General features: G+C 46.9%; 1 protein-coding gene across 1 annotated transcript in view; it reads right to left on the bottom strand.

The window, feature by feature from the left end:
* Positions 1–17,206, bottom strand: part of LOC147665610 (period circadian protein homolog 3-like) — a 321,666-nt gene extending 304,460 nt beyond the window's left edge. Inside the window, exons 1-2 of the mRNA XM_086949648.1 lie at positions 17,067–17,206; positions 10,152–10,250 (exon numbers count right to left, since the gene is read on the bottom strand). The gene's annotated coding sequence lies outside the window, so the exon portion shown is untranslated. The remainder of the gene's footprint in view (positions 1–10,151; positions 10,251–17,066) is intronic.
* Between the last annotated feature and the right edge of the window lie 2,748 nt (positions 17,207–19,954).

Here is a 19,954-nt window from a genome sequence, read left to right as displayed (position 1 = left end):
CGCTGCTGCTCGCAGCCTCGCTGCTCCGTGTGCCTGCCGCCCTAGCTGCCCGCCTCGCTTTACTTTCCCCCACAGCTCTGCCGATCTGTGATTGTATTTCGTGATTTTTTGTATTTCAGCCTTGTTAGATTGTATTGCCTTGAGTTTGTTTAAATTAGTACTTTATCCTCTGTGAATCGTACTCGTTTTTCCCCCTGTGCCTTTCCCGCCCCGCTCCCCGCTTCCCGCCGCCGGCCACGAGGCCCGCCCCCTTTGTGTTCTGTACCCTCCCCACTCCCGCCTCCCAGCTGCTCCTCCCTCCCACTTAGCCTTAAATGGCGACCGCACGGACGCGCAGCGGTCACGCGCAGCGGGCGCGCCGATTGTGCGCCGAAGGCGCGCCAAAGGCAAGCCCGTCTGCGCCCGTCCGCGCCTGGACCGCGCCCAGCGCCAGGACCCTTGGCCCCCGCCGAAGCAAGACTACCCGACGGACCTACAACGCCGCCGCCCTCCACGCACTCAACGCCGGCCGGAACCCTGCCTGCTACCGAGCCACCCCGAGACGCACCCACGGACCCTTCGCCTGCCAAGCCTGCCGATTCACTTGCCTCCGGACCTGCCCCACCCCCGCCGAGTCGAGCACCAGCAGCAACCACCTGAAGTGCATCCTGCTGAACACCCGCTCCGTCCACAGGCACGCCGTAGAACTCTGGGACCTGCTCGACGCGAAAGCACCGGACGTCGCCATCCTCACCGAAACCTGGATGAACGCCTCCTCAGCGCCCGACATCGCCACAGCCACCCCGGACGGATACAAGATCACCCGGAAGGACCGCATCAACCAGACGGGAGGAGGCATCGCCATCGTACACAAGAACACCATCCGCATCTCGACTAACTCCGACGAAACCTTCCCCGCCGCCGAGCACCTGACCTTCCAGATACACACCGACCCCAAGACCACCCTCCGAGGCACCCTCATCTACAGACCACCGGGACCACGCACACAGTTCAGCGAAGACATTGCAGACTTCATCAGCCCATAAGCCCTTCCCTCCGCTGACTACATCCTCCTAGGGGACCTCAACTTCCACCTGGAGAACAACAACGACAGAAACACCACCGCCCCGCTGGACAACCTCGCCAACCTCGGACTCAAGCAACTGGTGAACACCCCCACCCACTATGCCGGCCACACGCTTGACCCCGTCTTCTCATCCAGCAAGCACGTCTCCTTCAGCCACGCCACCGGACTCCACTGGACCGACCACAGCTGCGTCCACTTCAGCTTCAGGAGAACTACGACCCACCACCATCCGCAACGGGCCCCCCGCCGCAGCTGGAGCAAGATCACCGCCAAACAGCTCACCGCCTCCCTCAGCCAGAACACTCCCACCAGCACAACGGACCCCAACGAAGCAGCCAGCAACCTCACCAAGTGGCTGACCGCCTGCGCCGATGACCTCGCACCACTAAAAGACCCTCCCAGCAGACCCGGCAGCAAGAAAACCCCCTGGTTCAGCGACGAACTCAAGGAATCCAAGAAGAACTGCCGCACCCTCGAGAAAACCTGGCTGCTCGACCCCACCACAGACAACAGGACCGCCCTCAAGCACGCTACCCGCAAACACCATCAGCTGATCCGCGCCACCAAGAAGACGGCTCTCAAAGAACGACTGGACAACAGCACCCATGACAGCAAGGAACTCTTCAGCATCGTCAAAGAGTTCTCCAACCCCAGCGCTGGAATCAACGACATCACTCCCTCGCAAGACCTCTGCGACTCACTCGCCTCGTTCTTCCACCGCAAGATCGCTGAAATACACAACAGCTTTGACGCACAGACCGTGCACCCTACCACCGAACCAATGCCCGCCATCACCACCCTCTGCAACTGGACCCCGATCAGCACCGAAGACACCACCCGCACGATGAACTCCATCTACTCAGGATCACCAACCGACCCGTGCCCACACCACGTCTTCAACAAAGCTGACACCATCATCGCACCCCATCTCCGAGACACCATCAACTCCTCCTTCCACACCGCCACCTTCCCGGAGAGCTGGAAGCATGCCGAGCTGACCGCCCTCCTGAAGAAACCAACGGCGGACCCCACCGACCTCAATAACTACCGTCCCATCTCGCTCCTTCCTTTTCCGGCCAAAGTCATCGAGAAGACCGACAACAAACAGCTTGCCGCCTTCCTCGAGACGAACGGATCCCTCGACTCCTCGCAGTCCGGCTTTCGGGCCAACTACAGCACCGAGATCGCCCTGATCGCAGCCACCGACGACATCAGAACCCTGATCGACAACGGGGAAACAGGGGCCCTCATCCTCCTGGACCTCTCTGCAGCGTTGGACACTGTCTGCCATCGCACCCTAGTGAAGCGCCTCAGCAACATCGGAATCCGAGAGAAAGCACTGGAATGGATCATCTCGTTCCTCACCGGAAGAACCCAGAGAGTCCGCCTCCCTCCGTTCAGATCCGAGGCCACCGAAGTCATCTGCGGCGTACTACAAGGCTCTTCTCTCAGCCCAACCCTCTTCAACGTCTACATGAGACCCCTCACAGCCATCGCACGCCAACACAACCTCAACATCATCTCCTACGCCGACAACACCCAGCTGATCCTCTCCCTCACCAATGACCCCACCACCGCCAGAGCCAACCTCCATGAAGGAATGCAAGACGTCGCCGACTGGATGAGGAACAGCCGCCTTAAACTGAACTCCGAAAAGACGGAAGTCCTCATCCTGGGATCATCACCCTCCGCCTGGGACGACTCCTGGTGGCCCCCGGCCCTGGGCATCGCTCCCAAACCAACGGACCACGCACGCAACCTGGGCTTCATCCTGGACTCCTTCCTGTCAATGACCAGACAAGTCAACGCCGTCTCCTCCTCGTGCTTCAACACCCTGCGCATGCTCCGCAAGATCTTCAGATGGATCCCCACTGAAACCAAGAAGACCGTGACCCAGGCACTCGTCACCAGCCGACTGGACTACGGGAACGCCCTCTACGCCGGAAACACAGCCAAACTCCAGAGAAGACTGCAACGCATCCAGAACGCCTCCGCACGACTCATCCTGGACATCTCCCGAAACAGCCACATTACCGGACACCTGAGAGAACTGCACTGGCTCCCCGTCAGCAAGAGAATCACGTTCAGACTCCTCACCCATGCACACAAGGCTCTCCACGACCTGGGCCCCATGTACCTCAACGACCGCATGACGTTCTACACGCCCACCCGCCAGCTACGATCGACCAGCCACGCACTGGCCACCGTACCGCGCATCCGCAGAGCCACCGCCGGAGGAAGATCCTTCTCCTACCTGGCAGCCAAGACTTGGAACTCCCTCCCCACCCACCTTCGGCGAACCCAAGACCATCTCTCCTTCAGGAAGCAGCTCAAGACCTGGCTGTTCGAGCAGTAACATACCCCTCTCCCCCAGCGCCTTGAGACCCTCCCGGGTGAGTAGGGCGCTTTACAAATGCCGTGATTGATTGATTGATTTAGTGTTAGCGTATATATTCCCAAAATGTTTGATCCATGCATCATCAGGAATATTGGACTCAAGGGGGCGATTTTCCTCATTTGAGAAAAGTGGCTGGTTACTACTTCCCAGAACTGACTACTATTTTTTAATGTCTCTGGTTCAAGTAGCTTTAACCAGGCCTTTTCTTTTAGCTCGTTCTTCCTAGTTTGCATAGTATTTTTGTAACATACTCTTAACTTAGCTATTAAGGCGCGGTCTTTTGGACTAGTCTTCAAGGCCCTAAGTAAATCAGCATGGGCCCTTGAGCATGAATGATCAAACCATCTCTTTACATGATGTTTAGGGGGCCCTTTTGCTTCAGTTAAACTTTGGTTGATCTATTTGCAGATGTTATCGAACGCCACAACTACTTGAGTACTTAGTGCCCCCGTGCCAAGGCAGATAGCTACGTCATCCTCCGCCCTAGCCAAAACGTCCTGTACAATAGTTTCAGGATTAATATTCGACCACTTTAACCTACGGCCTTGGTCTATAGGGATCACATTTTGGCCACCCTTATGTAACACTAATTTCATGGTTAAGAAATCCCTGGACAATACCTCTACCAAGACTGGGTTATGGTCACTAAACACTGAAACCACTGTTTTATACCTTACCACTTTACCTAATATATTACAGGACATGAAAATAAAATCAATAATTGTGCCATCACCAGATCCTTTAAAAGTAGGGACCCTATTTTTACCCTCACCGCATCTAGATTCATACAGATTCCACACCACCAAGAAATCCTTAAGTGCCTCCCCTCTTTTTGAATGTTCAAAATGCGTAACTGTAGAACAGGGCGGACCCTCTTCTACTGAGTTGGCACAAGGCTGATTACAGGGGTGAATATTAAAATCACCTAAGAGAATTATCTCAAAACAATTTACTTCAGTTCTGTAAACCGACAAAAAATTATCAAGGTAATCCAGGTTATATCTGGTACCTTCATTAGCATTTGCATTATAAAAATTAATAAACAAAATATTTGATGAATCAGGGGAATTCAGTTCAACAATTAAGCAATTTTGACAACCTGAGTCAAGCTGGGTTAACATTCCTTTTAGATCAAGTTTGAACAAGCTTAGTAAACCTCCTTTTGATCTACCTGCCACGCTACTTGTGGCCGGAATAGAAAAATGTCTATATCCATCTAAGGAAAAGCTGCTCGATATGTCCCAGGTCTCCTGAAATGCCAAGATGTCAAAAGATTTCAAAAAATCAATCCATATTTCGTTTTCACCTTTGCCCCTAATCCCGGCAATGTTCCAGGTCATGATTCTGCAAGACTGTGAGTTAATCCTGGAGTTGTTTACCAGTCAGTCATTTTCCTCCAGAGATGCCAAAGGCGCAAACCGATTACAGAGTGGAAGAATTTGGTTGGCTGGAAAATTTGGCCTACACAAACTATAACAGTAAGAGTCCGATGACAAAGAATTTTGATAACCAGGATGGGCACACAGGCCAGTGCCCTGCATAAAAGGAGATGTTAATGGATTTTGTTGAACAATATGGGGTTTGGAGATGTTACTAAGGTGATTGTAGAAAATCCCAAGGGGGCGGGCACATATAAAATCATCTATAATTGGTAAGGAAGCCGCCCTCAGCAAAACAGTGGCTACAAGCTGTGGGTGCCTAAAGTTTACAATGATGCAGTCTCCCTTGGTCGTTTTTCTAGAATTGCCTATCCAGCCCACTCAGCGTGTCGATATAATGTCATTTCGAAATGTGACAGGAAAACCACAGTATTTACTCAGCCATGCCAATACTTTATAGTTCAAGGAATCCATTGTTTCCCCCTTGCGTCATTTAACCGTGAGTCTACCCCAGGGACATTTGTTAGCACTACTATATATGGAGCGCAATCTGGTGGTAGGTTAACTAAGGATCTTTGCTTGCCTTCCCTCAACCCTAAATTATTCCCTGCGACGGTGGGCAGTGGGTTAGCCCTCAGAATGGGAGGAGGGATAGGTTGATTACTCGGGGGCTGTGCAGGAGTTACAGCTGGCACGATGTTTGCTGCATTGTGACCCCCACTGCTAGAGCTTGTGGCCCCCTCATTTACAGCAGTGCCCGTGTTAGTGCTCCTATCTGCTTTGGATGAGGACAAGTGTGCAGATAGGAGAACACCCAACCTAGAAACCTCCTTTGAGACCTGATCCATTTTGTCCCCAACCCCTTTACTGGGAACAGCAGGGCCCTTAGTTTCTTTGGCGCTAACATTAGATTTTTGAGAGTTTTTTTCTGAGGTGGCCAGGTGGGAAGCTAAAAGGGTACCCAGTCTGGATACCTCTTTAGTGACCTGTTCGACTCTGTCTGCCAATGGTCTAAACATAGTCTCCATTTTCAATGCAAACATGTTGATCAGGGAGTCGAGTTGTTCACTATTCAATTTTATCATATCCCCCTCATTTGGACTATCCGGGAGGACTCCCACTTCATCGTCCGGTGTGATGGCTGCCTTCTTGGCTCTCTTATACGCTCCTCGTTTATTTTGTAACCCTCTACAGGCTCTCACTTTCCTTCGTACCTGCGGGGGTACTGGAGAGGGTTCCGGGGACGATATTGGTAAAGGTTGAGTAGTGGAAGGCAGGGAGTTATCTAGTAGCGCCACAGTAGGTGCTAAGGTGACAGATGTGTCTGTATCCGCCACTGTTTGAGTGCTTAGAGTGTCCCCTGGAGCTAAGTCACAGAACTCTGTTAGTACTGAGCCATTTGTGGGTGAAGCAGGCGGACTGAATCGGCCTAGAGACATGCGGCGTGCTGTGTTGATCATACTCACCACTTTTACCATATAGTTATCTATTGGCCCAGACAAAGATGGTGTCTTTGAAGAATGCAGTTTAGCCATGACAGACCGACTCAATTAGCAGCCTTTAAAACACACTCAACAATCAACACTCACGGTTCTTAAATGTCCCAAAGGAAAGTTCCAAAGTCCGTGGCCCAGCCCGGCCTCCTCTGGCCTCTGATGGCCGCAGACGGCCCCACCCTTGTCCCGGTCTTCTCCCGGCGCGTGCCCGCACGCGTCCCGCCGGACGAGAGACCGACGCTGCCTTTATGCGCCTCCTGGCGCTGCACAGGGTGTCACTGGTGGTGGGAGGGACCTGGCGGAGCCAAGCCGGCCGGGGAACAGGCGGAGCTAAGCCCGGCCCTTTGCTGCTGGTGCTGCGGCTCGGTCAACGCTGGAAACGCTGGGACCGTAACAAAGAACAAGGCTTATTTCAAATTGCTAGACCATTGGTATGGAAGCTGTTATTTTGGTATTGTCTTTCCAAAGATATACCATGTAAATGAAGTCGCTGGAAGCAATGAAAACACTAATGGATTAATACGTGGTAAAAGAGAAAGTGTTGGAGAAATAATAGGTGATATATTTAGTGCATTGATACCTACAGTGGGAGTGGCTCTGAATACACACAGAATTTGCAAATTGTCAACGGTAGTAGATCGGTTATCAACTGACACTGCTGGGGGTTTTCTGATGGTCAATACCGAATTGGTTGCGATCAGATCTTTGGTTTTACAAAATCGACTTGCTCTTGACACCCTATTGGCAAAAGAGGGCTGAGTCTGTAGAATGTTGAAAGCGCAACATTGTTGCACTTACATTCCGGACAAAAGTGTAGAAATCAAAAGGTATGTGAAAAACATTACAAATTTGGAAAGAGAGCTCAAACCACTGGAGGTTGATAGTGCCTGGAAGAGACTAACTGATGGTCTCTCCTCAGTAGGTAGTTGGTTTTCTAATCTAGGTAAAAGTCTTGTAAGTAAAATACTGATGCCAATAGCGGGAATAGGTTTACTAGTGTTCATTATAATATTTTGCTGCAAATGTCGAAAACACAAAAAGAAGTATGCTGTGAATAAGAGTGGGGTAAAGAGAAACATGGATGAACTTGAATTAGAAGAATTATATAATCAGATTTATAAAAGAGTGAAGAATTCTCATCCCAATAAAGGGGCTGAGAAAAAGCTAAATAGAAAGTTTGAAGAGATTGAAATGGGTGAAATGTGAAAAGTTGGCATTGGGTTCTATTAATTGTGATGATAGTAAATGTCATCAAAGAGGGGATTGATGGAGCAAGGATTTGCACGTTATGAGACTTGCTTGTATTCATGAACCTCGAATAACCCTAACTATGCAAATCAATCTGTTTTGTCTTACTAATCTGCCCCTTTTCCAACATTTGGGTGTACGAGAGACGCTTGCCTATGTGTCTATTAACCATAATACGCTTGCATATTAAAATGGCCGCTGCTACGCAGGAATTTAGACTGCGCATGCGTCGGTCATCCCCATGTGACGTGACGTATTCAATGTCTTGGGGGGAAAATAGTTGCACATGCGCAATGAAACTAAAATGGCTGTTTTGTGTTCTCACATGCTCAAAGATTGCATTGCTGCTTTCGCAAAGCTGTCCGTTCTGCATAACCAAAAATGCTATAGTTATTATAAAGTAATGGGTGTAGTATAGAAATTCATAGTATACAGTGTAATCATTTATTACTGTGTTCTAAATTGTTTTCTCTTACTTTTCATGTATCGTATTCTTTGGGCCGGGAGGTGCTTCCTACTCCATTTTGAAAATCCCTTCTGCGCAAGTCACGTTGCGGAGGAAAAAAGAACTCTGCAGCAGTGGAACCCAGCCAGCTGGCAGCCACAGCCAAGATGCTCCTGGTAACCGACCTGCGACCTAGAGAGAAGAAGCTGAACTGTAATAGGATTTGATACATTTGTATTAACTACTATATTCACCATTGTTATACGAAAGGCATATGTCATGAGAACATGGAATTTGAGGGGCAAGTACAGAAATTGAATATTAAGCCTGAGAAAGTCTACATTTTAGGTGGTGTGATGACCTGTCCTCTTCCCTTGTCCAATCAAAATTGGGGATCCTTACACTTGCAACATTTGGGGGGTGGTACACTGACCCGAAAAACAGTATAACTAGCGTAGGTTTAGCTAGAGAAATTGTCCGACTTGTCCGAATAGCTGACCTGTCACTGACCCAACGCACTCTATAGGTGACTGAAGCAGAGAGCTGCGAAGCACTCTGTTGGGAGGTTCGAGAAACACATTCGGGGTTTTGGCAGATTCCTTGCAGAGAGGGAGTAGCGCAGGCTTTGCATCCGAAGCTGCAGGTGTTGGTCTTAACCTTTGGTGAACCGATCCTGATCCAAATTCTGGGGTTATCCTGTCCTGACTGTCCATGAGCTGCACCTGCTCGCCTACCCGCACTTAAGTCCTTGGGGTTCTTCCCGTCTTTTCCATACAGACCCATGGCCAGGGTTGGTATTCACTCTAAACTAGGTAAATATAAGTCTGTGTGGGTGTTGATATTATCTTGTGTTCCTATCTCTTATCTTACCCTATTTTGCAAGTCTGCTTAAATTTGCATATGTTCCTTTTCTTTCCCCATCCTTTGGTAAATAAAATTCTCACATGTTTCATTGATTACTAGTGTGTTTCCAAATTTCTACCCACCTTTAGTCAAATGCTAAAACGTTTCCATATAGTATATGTTCCCTTTTTCTTACCTTACCTTTAGGGAATAAACTGAATGTAATAGTATGTTCCAAATCTTACCTTCCCTTTAGTGATTAAGCTAAACCTGAATAACTGAATTGCATAAAATTTCATTTCCTATTAAAACTGTCATCTGAATTACGAAAGTCAGTTTTGATTTAGTATGTTCCCTTTCTTTACCCTCCTTTAGTAACATTGCGAAAGAACGTGATTTAAAATAGCATGTTCCTTGTTCTTACCTTCCCTTTGATTCAAGTTTCCAAATGATTAATATTATCTATCTTTTGCATAGCTATACGCTTTTTATGATCTTGATTATAGATAGTCTCATTACTTTTCTGCTCATGACATATAATGATGATGATTAGATAAAACTTTGAACCTTCCCAGAGTCTGTGGTTATTTCATTATTCAAATGTTATAAATGTTCTAGTATACCTCAACTCCCTGATCCTGTGAGTTTAGGTTCCTAGTATCTATATTGCTAGGTTATATGTATGGGAACTAGAGAATAGGCATAGTATCTCAAGTTATACTGATAGTGGAGCGTGAGTTACCTAAATAAATATTGAGGTGTGTGAATAATATGGGCCCAGGTGAGTATTAGTAAAAAGTTTCCTAGCTGGGTGACCTGCGCGCTCTATCAGGTGCGCATGGCAACTGCGGCTTCTAACAGTAGAATAGGCCATTTAATTTAGAATGGGGATGAGACTGAATGGAGCACTCTGTTTTTTGTTTCTATGCTTGTTCTAACCAACTTTATGTGTTATTATTTTTGTAATCGAGACTGAACATCAAATGTTAGTATTGATGTTTTTTCATGTGTAATGCTCCATTCGAAAACTGTGACAAAGATCCATTGGCCAAGAAAGGCACGGAACCTCCTGGTTCTCAAATAAAGTATAAGGTTGCATCAATTACTAAAATTTATGAGAGATTTCCACGCTGCCAGAACTGAATGAACAAAAACATTGTAACCTATCAATACAGCGTGCCCGTTAGAAACTAAACACATATTCAATTAAATAAAATAAAAAGTCACAGTGCTGTAAATTCTCAGTTGAACAATAAAAAATAGCAGTGCAACTCACCAATGCCAAAAGCAGGCTGTCAGCAACACCCTCCTCGATCAACGAAACAGATTTGAAAATGATATGATCCGTCATTACACAGGTACAGCTGTCAAAACTCTGCAAACCAATGTCACAAATAACATTGTAAACCTCTGTCAGGGCAGCTGGTGTATACAGAGAAAGACAAAGACGGAGAGAGGTGAAATTGGGGAGAGGTTCAATTGCAGCGGGGGAAACAAAGTGTAAAGGAGTGAGGGGGGGGGGAACAGAGGGCAAGAGAGGCATGAGCAAAGGTAGAAACGAAAGAGGTGGAAAGGAAGTGGGACAAAAATATAGAGACAAGAAATACGGGAAGAAGAGAGTAGAGGGAGAGTAACGAGTGAGAGGAGTAAATGTGCTTGAAGAGAGGTGAGAAAGAGTTGGGGGAAGAGAGACAAAGAAAGTAATAGAAACTGATAGAGGGGGCACCGAGTTCCATCTGTCCTGCTGCACCTCCTGTCATCTCTTTGTAGCTACACCCCCACAGTATCGTAAAGAGCCAATGTCACCTCTGCCCTGATATTAGAATGTCCCTTGTTTCACTGTATTTATCTCGGAGGGGAACAGTTTCTCTTGAACATCTTAGAATGTTAATTTACTCTGTCTCATTCTCGAGGGAAAAGGGGGGGGGTCATTAGGACCGAACTGTTCCGCTGCCTTGACCTCATGGGCACTGATCGCAGAGAATGATAAAGTAGACGCAGTGTCCTGATATCAGAGGGGCACTGCACTGATCCAAGGGTCCCAGTAATGATCAAAGTGGCCAACGGACCACCAGTCCCAGTCTATATCCGCGTCTCCTGGGTATTATTATTATTATTATTATTATTATGGGGACTCGCCTACTACATTTATTCCTAGTACCATATAAGCTCAAAAGGTTAACGCCGGGTGGCCCGTTCTTTTATCAAGATTCTTACATTTGGAAGGCTTAGTTCGTTAACTAACACCCTGGCTGTAAAGAAAAAATGTCATGGGTTTTCGTAAAGTCTCAGAACAATTCACTTCGAATCCCGTTGCACTATTAAAGTAGTACAACAAACTCATTCTCAGTCTACTGTGTAGACTGAGAATGAGTTTGCGCCCAAACAAAGCATCTGAGACCAGCAGAAAGTTATATGCGTCCCTCCTCCAGTTACGTAACTCGTTGACTTTTGCCCTGCGCTCTAGACTCGCTGGTGTGATTCAGGAGTTCTTACCTCAACTCGCGGTTCAATGTACCGATTCCAGTTTTTCAGTCTGACATGTGCATCCTTTTTTTGCTTGTCTCAGGGTCTTAAAGGTTGATCTACCCTCCTCTCTGGAGGACTATGCTAATCTCGCCTGTAGGGGTTTCCTTCGCCGGTGCCAGCGTCTCTGTTTTGACCTTAAAACTTAAACATTTTCTGATCACAGAGGTATCCTGGACCTGATCTTAGGGGTTCTGTCCTTATCTCTCTGACTATATCCTTAGTTCACGATTCTCGCACTGTCCTGATTTTTTTAATACTAGTGAGGTTTTACATAGCACAGAGCAGACTCACAGGGAAATCACAGACCTGAAAATGGAATATAGATATTAATATAAAATGCCTACAAAACATTCGTCACGAGGCATATGTACTGACATAAAATATTCTAGACACTACATTAAATTAGTTCACGAAAGTTTCCTTTACCTTCTGGAGCTCCTAATATCCACCTCACGATTTCTATCCAGGTCTCGGGTATTTTATCCTTATTAGGTCTCTGGTTTTCCTTTACCGATTAAACGGTCTTACCTAGCCTGCTTTCAGTGTTTATGTTCTCATCTCAGAATCAAAAATTAGCTAGCATTCGCGCCAAGAATTTTCAATTCTATTAAGGACACGGAGGCGAGGATTATGCTTCTCTTTCTTATATTTGCCACTCACAGCAGCCAATGAAAAACGTTTTGTATGCAAATAAAAACTACATTTCCCATGATGCTTGTGCATACATCACATCCTGTATAGCCCCATAAGAGCTGCTGCATCCTGTGTCTCCTCCTCTTTCTTTGCTCGAACATATACAGTCCACACATAAATAAATCCAGTCCATTGTACGGAATATGAGTCTCAATAAACATCCTTCAACATGTAGAACAAACATTACTAAATCCAGTCCTTTTCACGGGATATGAGTCTCAATAAACTTCCTTCACATGGCGAACCATCGTCGACTGGAAGGATCACGTCTTTTAAGCCAGAAGAACACCTGCTCCTTCTTCTTTACTGGAAGCTGAAAGGAATGAGACAGGAAAAACCCGTAACTTCTGCTGATACAGAATATCAAGTACATGCGGGTGGGTAATTATTACCACTGTAATAAACCGGGTGGGATAATCCTCGCCTCCGTGTCCTTAATAGAATTGAAAATTCTTGGCGCGAATGCTAGCTAATTTTTGATTCTATTACAGGACCGGAGGCTTCGGATTATGCTAGTTCAACGCTTAGCAACCCAACTACAGTCTTAAATCTCCCACCGGTACATAATATACTGTTTAAATAGAGTCTGAGAAACTCCATCAGAAAAGGTAAAACTTGCACAACAATGGGAATTATCCAAACAAGAATGATAAGTATTGTACTTGAGCAAACTGTGTATCACCATTGGTTCGAACACCCATTCCGGCCAAAGGCCCTCAACCATCGGCTGTAATAGCCTCGTACTCACATAGAAATGATAATAATCATCAACAATCATATGAACATATAGTTGAAAAAATCAGATGGTAATTCCGAGAATCATCGTTGTAAGCCATGAGGCATGTGAAGAAACACCCATAAAGTGCAAAGTCGTGTGACGAGGCCCTGACCACATGCAGTTCAGACCTCGCTGACCGGGCAATTTCTTATAGTACATACTATACCTGTAAAACGCGGGCTTGCCTCGCCATAGGAACCCCCGAAGGTGGAATGCTTCGTAACACAGCCTGACAATATTTGATGTCCCGTTTGGAAACTTATGCCACCAAAAGAATTCGAAAGAAAACCCGACTCAAGTTCAGCAACCTGCCCTGAACCGAGAAGAGCCGCAGGAAAAACGGCCAAATGGACGTTATAAGGACCAAAGTCCCCGTACATTATTTGGTAACTAATTCACCAGAAGAAATCAGTCCTCACAAAGCCGCCAAATGGCGTACATATCCACAAGCGACCCCCTATCGCCGAAACCTCTGTAGGGAATGAAAGGTCCCAGAAATACGAAAAGAACATGTTCGAGAACCAAGAAAGTATTGTAGATACCAGAAACTTGGTCGCAATAAAGCAAAGTCGGAATACATACACCCAGGAAAAAAAGGTCCTACCACATTGCCATGTGTCAACCTGGACCCGCGCCTAATAAACGGCAACGATGAATCTGCGGGTCGTAGCTCTCTGGTGAACCATAAGGCATCTGCCTTGATTTACCTGAGTGTCACTACAGTAGAAAAGGGGAAAAAATTGCCAGAAAAGGCGGGAGAACGAGCCGTCCTCCGCCGACCCAGGGGGCATTGGGATTCCAAAATGGAGTCCGCCCTGCACGAAAGATGCGACCAGTCGTCCGAAATACCAGGAAACCAGATGGAACAAACCTTTACTGCAATGTAGGCTAAGGAGGTATACCACAACAATCTAAATGTGAAATCGTCGGCAGAATGGCCTGAATCCTGGAATTAGCCCCCTATGAAGATGACCTATATGCCCATATCCGCTGATCGTACTCGCAGTCGAGATATTGTGCATGCTGAACAGTAAGCCTCCAGAGGCGTGCACGACAAAGAGCCCGAATAACTGGAGGGGTCGGAAACTGTTTGAATGACGGTGCCCAACACACCATCACCGAGGCATCCACCCACAGGGAAACTCTCGTACTAATGCCATCGGAAAGTCATCCTCGCATTGTAAAGTGGGAATAAAACCACTGAGTCGCATAGGATTGAGATAGAACAACCATGCCTCCATGTATCCAATTAACCTGAGAGATAAAACAACACGGTACTCGGACGTTAATGGGGAACTGAGGAGGGATAGCCTATCCCTCGCATCAACCATTGGTACCACCATCGGAACCACTGCCCTTGTAGGGAAGGAGAGAACCAGACTCTCTCCTGAACGCTATGTGCCAGAAACTGCGGAAACACGATGGAAAAGAACCGACCCACTAGTGTGAATGCGACCACAAGTAAAGAACGTCTACCCTTTACACTCTCAACGATAATAAATCTGTCCCATAGGGGCCTCTGGTGTCCTGGTGTCCAACCTTACGAAGGCTTTGCGCCTCTCGGGCGATCCGGCGCAAAAGCGTCATACCGACGCCTATCACCGAGCGTGGCTGGCTGCGACATTGATTTGCAGCTTGTCAAATTTGGGAATCCCTTTCTGAGACGACTAGGAAAAAGAGGAAAAACGAAATAAATAATAAGTAAATAGACAAAAACGAACGCATGCTGAAGGATTTGTGGTAGCAGAACAAAATGGGCGTCAATTAAGCCCTGTCACCCCTAGTTAGGTAACGTCATACATGAGGCCCTGTTGACCACACAAGAACGGGAAGAACCTGGGTGTCAACATAATCAATTCAGGAGGCTCTTGCGCTCCTATCAGTAGTTGTCATCCTCCAATATAGCAATATATATGTATACATACATATATTCCAACCTCATCCTCAAGGGACATCTGTATTCTATACATATGAAAGTGCAAGGCACAGTGCAATGGAGGAGTCGAGGGGGAGCCAACCCTGTGCACACTAAAACAGAGAAATGAATAATGCATCGGCTCCTCAGCAAAGCTGTAGTCATTATACCAGCCCAGAGGGCGTCGGGAGTCTTTGTAAAATACCAGGAGCGTGTGCGCACTCCGAGGGCCAGCCTATTGTTAAAGCCTGGCGGCTACCAGGTATCTGCCCAGGTAAGCAGGAGGCACTGAGACCTCAAACAAAACAAACAAGGGACGCCTGCGACGTGCGTAGGCCAATGTGCCCAAAGTAAGCCCAAAATTGTGCCCAACTGGGTTACGCACACCGGAGCGTTATGACTCCATAACCGCACTCGGCTACTAGGGAAAGCCTTTGGCGGAGAAAGCGTGTGACCGCGTAATAATTCAAACAACCCTATGGAAGTGACCGGAAACTTACGCCACGTGTAAAACAGCATCGTTGGAATGTAATCAAGGAGGAACAAATCAAGACACAAACACATTCACCCAATTCCTCATGGCGCACTCTGTAAAACAGCATCGTCGTAATGTAATCAATGAGCAACAAATCAAGACACAAACACATTCACCCAATTTCATCGTGGCGCGCTCTAGCGCCGAATTCCAGCTCCAGAAGGAGCGCCTGATTCAGTTTGCGGCTGTCTAGGCCTCTCATGAGGATTAATCTCGCTGGCATAAGCAGAGCGACCTCACCACTCCCGCAGGAGCCATCTGAAAGTTGCATCAGCGCTACCAAAAAAAACTGCCAAGCGTATACTGCCATCCAGTATAAACAGTGAAACATATCTCAGGAGAATAGTAAACTTAAATCGTGAGAAAAACACAAATTACAACATTAATGATAAACGGACGTGACTCGGGGCACCTGGGATCGAACCCTGCACCATGGAGATCAAAGGCGGCAGCCTTGCCCCGAGGCCACGTGTAGACCGATCAGCACGAAGCTGATGAAACCTGAAGCGCGGCATGTGCACATCAGCGGGAGTACAGAGCGCCTGAAACAGAGGCCACCCGCGTAGAGGATACATCACCGTACCCACAGTCCCAGGACGTGGCAAGGAGGCGACGCGCGCCTGCCTTATCGAAGCGAGCCATGAGGCTCTGCGGAGATTCAGCGGAAGGTGAACCGACAGATAGGTGACAGACTCCGCTGCAGGAGGAGGCGCCACACCCGGGCGCCGCACACAGCCCCCGCAAGAACGCAGCAATGCCCGCAGGCCATTGGGGAACGAACGCCTGGCCAGGGAGACCGAACCGATAACACACAAAAGCGTCCACGGAGTACGCTGCTCCCAGCGGGAGCCGCTCCGCCCTCCTAGGCGGTAAAAACAACCCATGGCGCCCGCGAGCGCTAACACAAGAAAGCATGGAAATGCAGCGTAAATCACCAACCCATACTCCTAGGACCCTTCGTAAATTGAGGACAACCTAGATAATGTGTTATATCCAGAGCGCTGCAAGCAGTCTTGAACTTAGGGAGCGCCGTTCGTTAAGATACACGGCTGCACGTAACACGTGCGCTGCCAGCTCCCATAAACCACAATCACGCCACAAGCATGAAACATAGCGCGATATAAGCGCAAAGCATTTCAACATCAAGCGATCTAAACGCAAGGCATTTAATACAGCGCGCAATGAGCGCAATACTACTGGCAGTAACCTCAAAGAAAATCCGTCAGTCAATCAAGACATTAATCATATCATAAAGCTGTGAGCACTTAACTGTCTGCGTGAGCAGCAAAGAAAGAGGAGGAGACACAGGATGCAGCAGCTCTTATGGGGCTATACAGGATGTGATGTATGTACAAGCATCATGGGAAATGTAGTTTTTATTTGCATACAAAACGTTTTTCATTGGCTGCTGTGAGTGGCAAATATAAGAAAGAGAAGCATAATCCGAAGCCTCCGGTCCTGTAATAGAATCTACGTTTCAGTCTCTAGCATCCCCAATAGTACATCTGTCTAAGAAACTGCCGAGCAACAGCAGACACCCGCTCTCGCAACGCATCCATAGTCACAGTCTCCCTTTCTTGATGTCCAGACTTCATCTGTCCAGCGGTACGGTGCTCTGTCCAGAAATCATCTGCTTGTTTCTAACCTGTTGACATGGATTAACCCAGCCTAGTATTACCGAATATCTATCTCCTATCGCGGAGCGCGGATCTCTCAGAAAGGGTCCTCCGCTTCCACCCACCTGTAAACATGTATTAGACATCGAAGGCTGGGGTCCTGTAAATTCCACAGCCCCATTCGGAAGGGGGTGGGGGCGCGTGGCCCATTTTCCTTCTGTGCTCACCTGGATACACCCAGCATCAGTTTAGAATTAGAACCAAAGCAACGTGACAGAAGACCCGCCCTCCAGGAGGTGGAGGACCGAGGCTAGGGAGAGCTATGTCGTTGGTATTGGACAAAGCAAGAATCTAGCCACACCTATTGCCTACATTGGACAGCGATAACTACAGCCTCCTAGACCGAAGGCGGCCTGAACCCAGTCCTGCCCCTGACAATGACAATGTCTACAGCAGTTAAAGAGCCCCGCCCTCTTGGTAGTGATTGGGCAGAATGTGACTGTTCCTTTCACTTGTTAGATGTATATTGGCGGACACGTGAGCAAGGAACCACCTCGAAACATTAATTGGGTAATTATACATAGACTCTCTATTGCTATTGGCTTCAGGGCGGGTCTGTTGACATTCGGGACCTTCGGCTTCCGGGACACGCGGTCTGTCCCTGGCCCAGTCTCATGTTACGTAACTCGATGGTGGAGGAATTTTGCAGGAGGGTGGGTCGCTATAACTAAAATAAAGGAAACCGTATTAGAAGCGAGTGATTCGAACGATACGAAAAACGAAAGCAGAAAAAATGGAATGAAAAGAAAAGGCGAAACAGATAAGGAAAGGCTGTGAAGAAAGAGTAACTGGACGAAATACGTTAAGAAGAATTATAATTAAAAATGAAAACGGAAGAAAATTCAGTCAAGGAAAAGAAAAAGTTAAAGAAATTGACAATAAGAGTTGATAAAAAGGCGATGACTAAATAATTACAATGGAAACAGACAGCAATATTTAAAGTTTAGGCTGTCTAAAAGTAGAAAGCTTTCAAAAGGTACTTCCTGTTCATTAAAAATCCAGCTAGGTAACACCTTTATACTCCACTGTTTTTTTTAAATCTCTAAAACATTTGCAATCATGCCAACATTTGGAAATAGATAAGAAAGTCTTTAAGAAAATCTAGGGGGTGGTATCTCTTTTCCCATTCATTCATTTTTCATTTAAATAACTTTATGTGTTTATATACATATAATCATAAAAATAGAGACAAAAACAATAACATTAAATCAATATAATAACAAGCATTGGCAAAGCCAACAGGTCTCACCTCTGTGATAGCTTTTGGCAATGTGTTTTAGCCATTGTGTACTCCACCAGTGTATCTGCTGTTCACAATAACTAAAAGTTAGTGGGGTAGATTGGCGTGGAGTAGGGGAGATTTGCGTGGAGTGGGGGTAAAGAAGGGTAAAATGGAGTAGGGTTAGGTGGGTAGATTAGCCGTGACGATAGGAGTGGAGTAGATTGAATTGGGGTGGAGTGTGGTAGATAGGAGTACAGTGCAGTAGATTACAGTGGGGTAGATTGAAGTGCAGTAGATTGGAGTAGGGTAGATTGGGGTAGCGTGGAGTGGGATATATTGGTTAGATTGGAGTTTGGTAGATTGGGTGGATTATAGGGTAGATTGGAATGGAGTGGGGGTAGATTGGGGTAGTTTGCAGGGGCGGATCCCCCGCTATGGCAGAGGAGCATCACCCGCCCGCTAGCAGCAGCCCTGCAAAACCTGAAAAATAAAATGATAATAAACCATGTTTATTATTGTTTTATGTGTATCCTACATTGTAGTTTTGGGGGCTGTGGCACAGGATGACAGGCACTGAGGGGGGAATGGTGGGCATTGCCTTCACTGCGCATGATGGTTTGGCCAGCCGTCTCGGGTCATCTAAACCGTCATGCGCAGTGAAGCTCTCTCCAACCAAGCTGTGTTACTGGGTTGAAGAGAGCAGGCACAGGCTCATAGTCACCCTGGGAGTGTAAATCGGGGGTGCTAAGGCCAATCCTGATGCTACTCTCACGCTGTGAGAGCAGCGTCAGGATTGGCCACAGGGCAGGCGGGGAGCCAGAAGAGGGACAATGCAGCGGGATTCAGGTACTTATTTTTTTTGTAATTTATTTTTTGTCTTGTCCCCCCACCTACCCCTGCTCAGCCACTTTCTCCCGACACCAGCCACAAATGCTGGTTTGGAGTGGGGGAGATTGGGGGAGGAGGTAGATTGAGGTGGTGGATGGGGTGTGGTGATTGGGATGGAGTGGATTGGGTAGATTGGAGTGGGCAGATTGGATTGGGGTATATTGGGTCAAGTGGAGTAGATTGGGGTCAAGTGAGTAAGATTGGAGTTGAGTTCTACTGTAGCGAAAACACTATTCAAATAATAAATGTTTGGAAAAACTAATGCTAAATAACAAATACGTGTTCAGCCCACTGGAAGTGTGAAATAAGCAGTCTTATTACATATGTATCTAAAAATAGGACAAGTACCTAAATAAAATGCCTATTCACATTACAGGTATAGGTACATCTACTATTTTCTATTTTGACTTTACCATTTCAAGCATCGCGTTTCAAACATGTGTCCATCTTTCCAGATCCAAAGACTAGGATATATTGGTGGCTTTTTACCACTTCATAATGATCCAGCAGTAATTTCACAGTAATTTCTCAATGCAAAACCTCATTTACCTCTAGTTTACCGCTTTCAAGGTGATGGACCTTTGCCACCGAGTATCACCTTCAGGAGACTTCACATAAACATGAAAAATCAAAATGCAATTAATATTTAAGCCAATAAAGAGAATTGTGAATATTTTAAAGGCTTTTGTTTTCTATTTAAAAGCTAAGGTTCTTTAACCCTTTGTTCATTAGTCAAATATCAATCAGGTTACAGAATTGAAAATAGGAAAAATAGAATGAATACATAACATATTACAGACTGAATACAAGGCATTCCATAAAGGAAGGGAATGAGGCAACAAA

Source organism: Lissotriton vulgaris, unplaced genomic scaffold (genome assembly GCF_964263255.1).
Source record: "Lissotriton vulgaris unplaced genomic scaffold, aLisVul1.2 SCAFFOLD_771, whole genome shotgun sequence".
Classification (NCBI taxonomy): Eukaryota; Metazoa; Chordata; class Amphibia; order Caudata; family Salamandridae; genus Lissotriton; species Lissotriton vulgaris.
The sequence above is the reverse complement of the archived record's forward strand: the minus strand, read 5'-3'. Positions and strand labels throughout refer to the sequence as shown.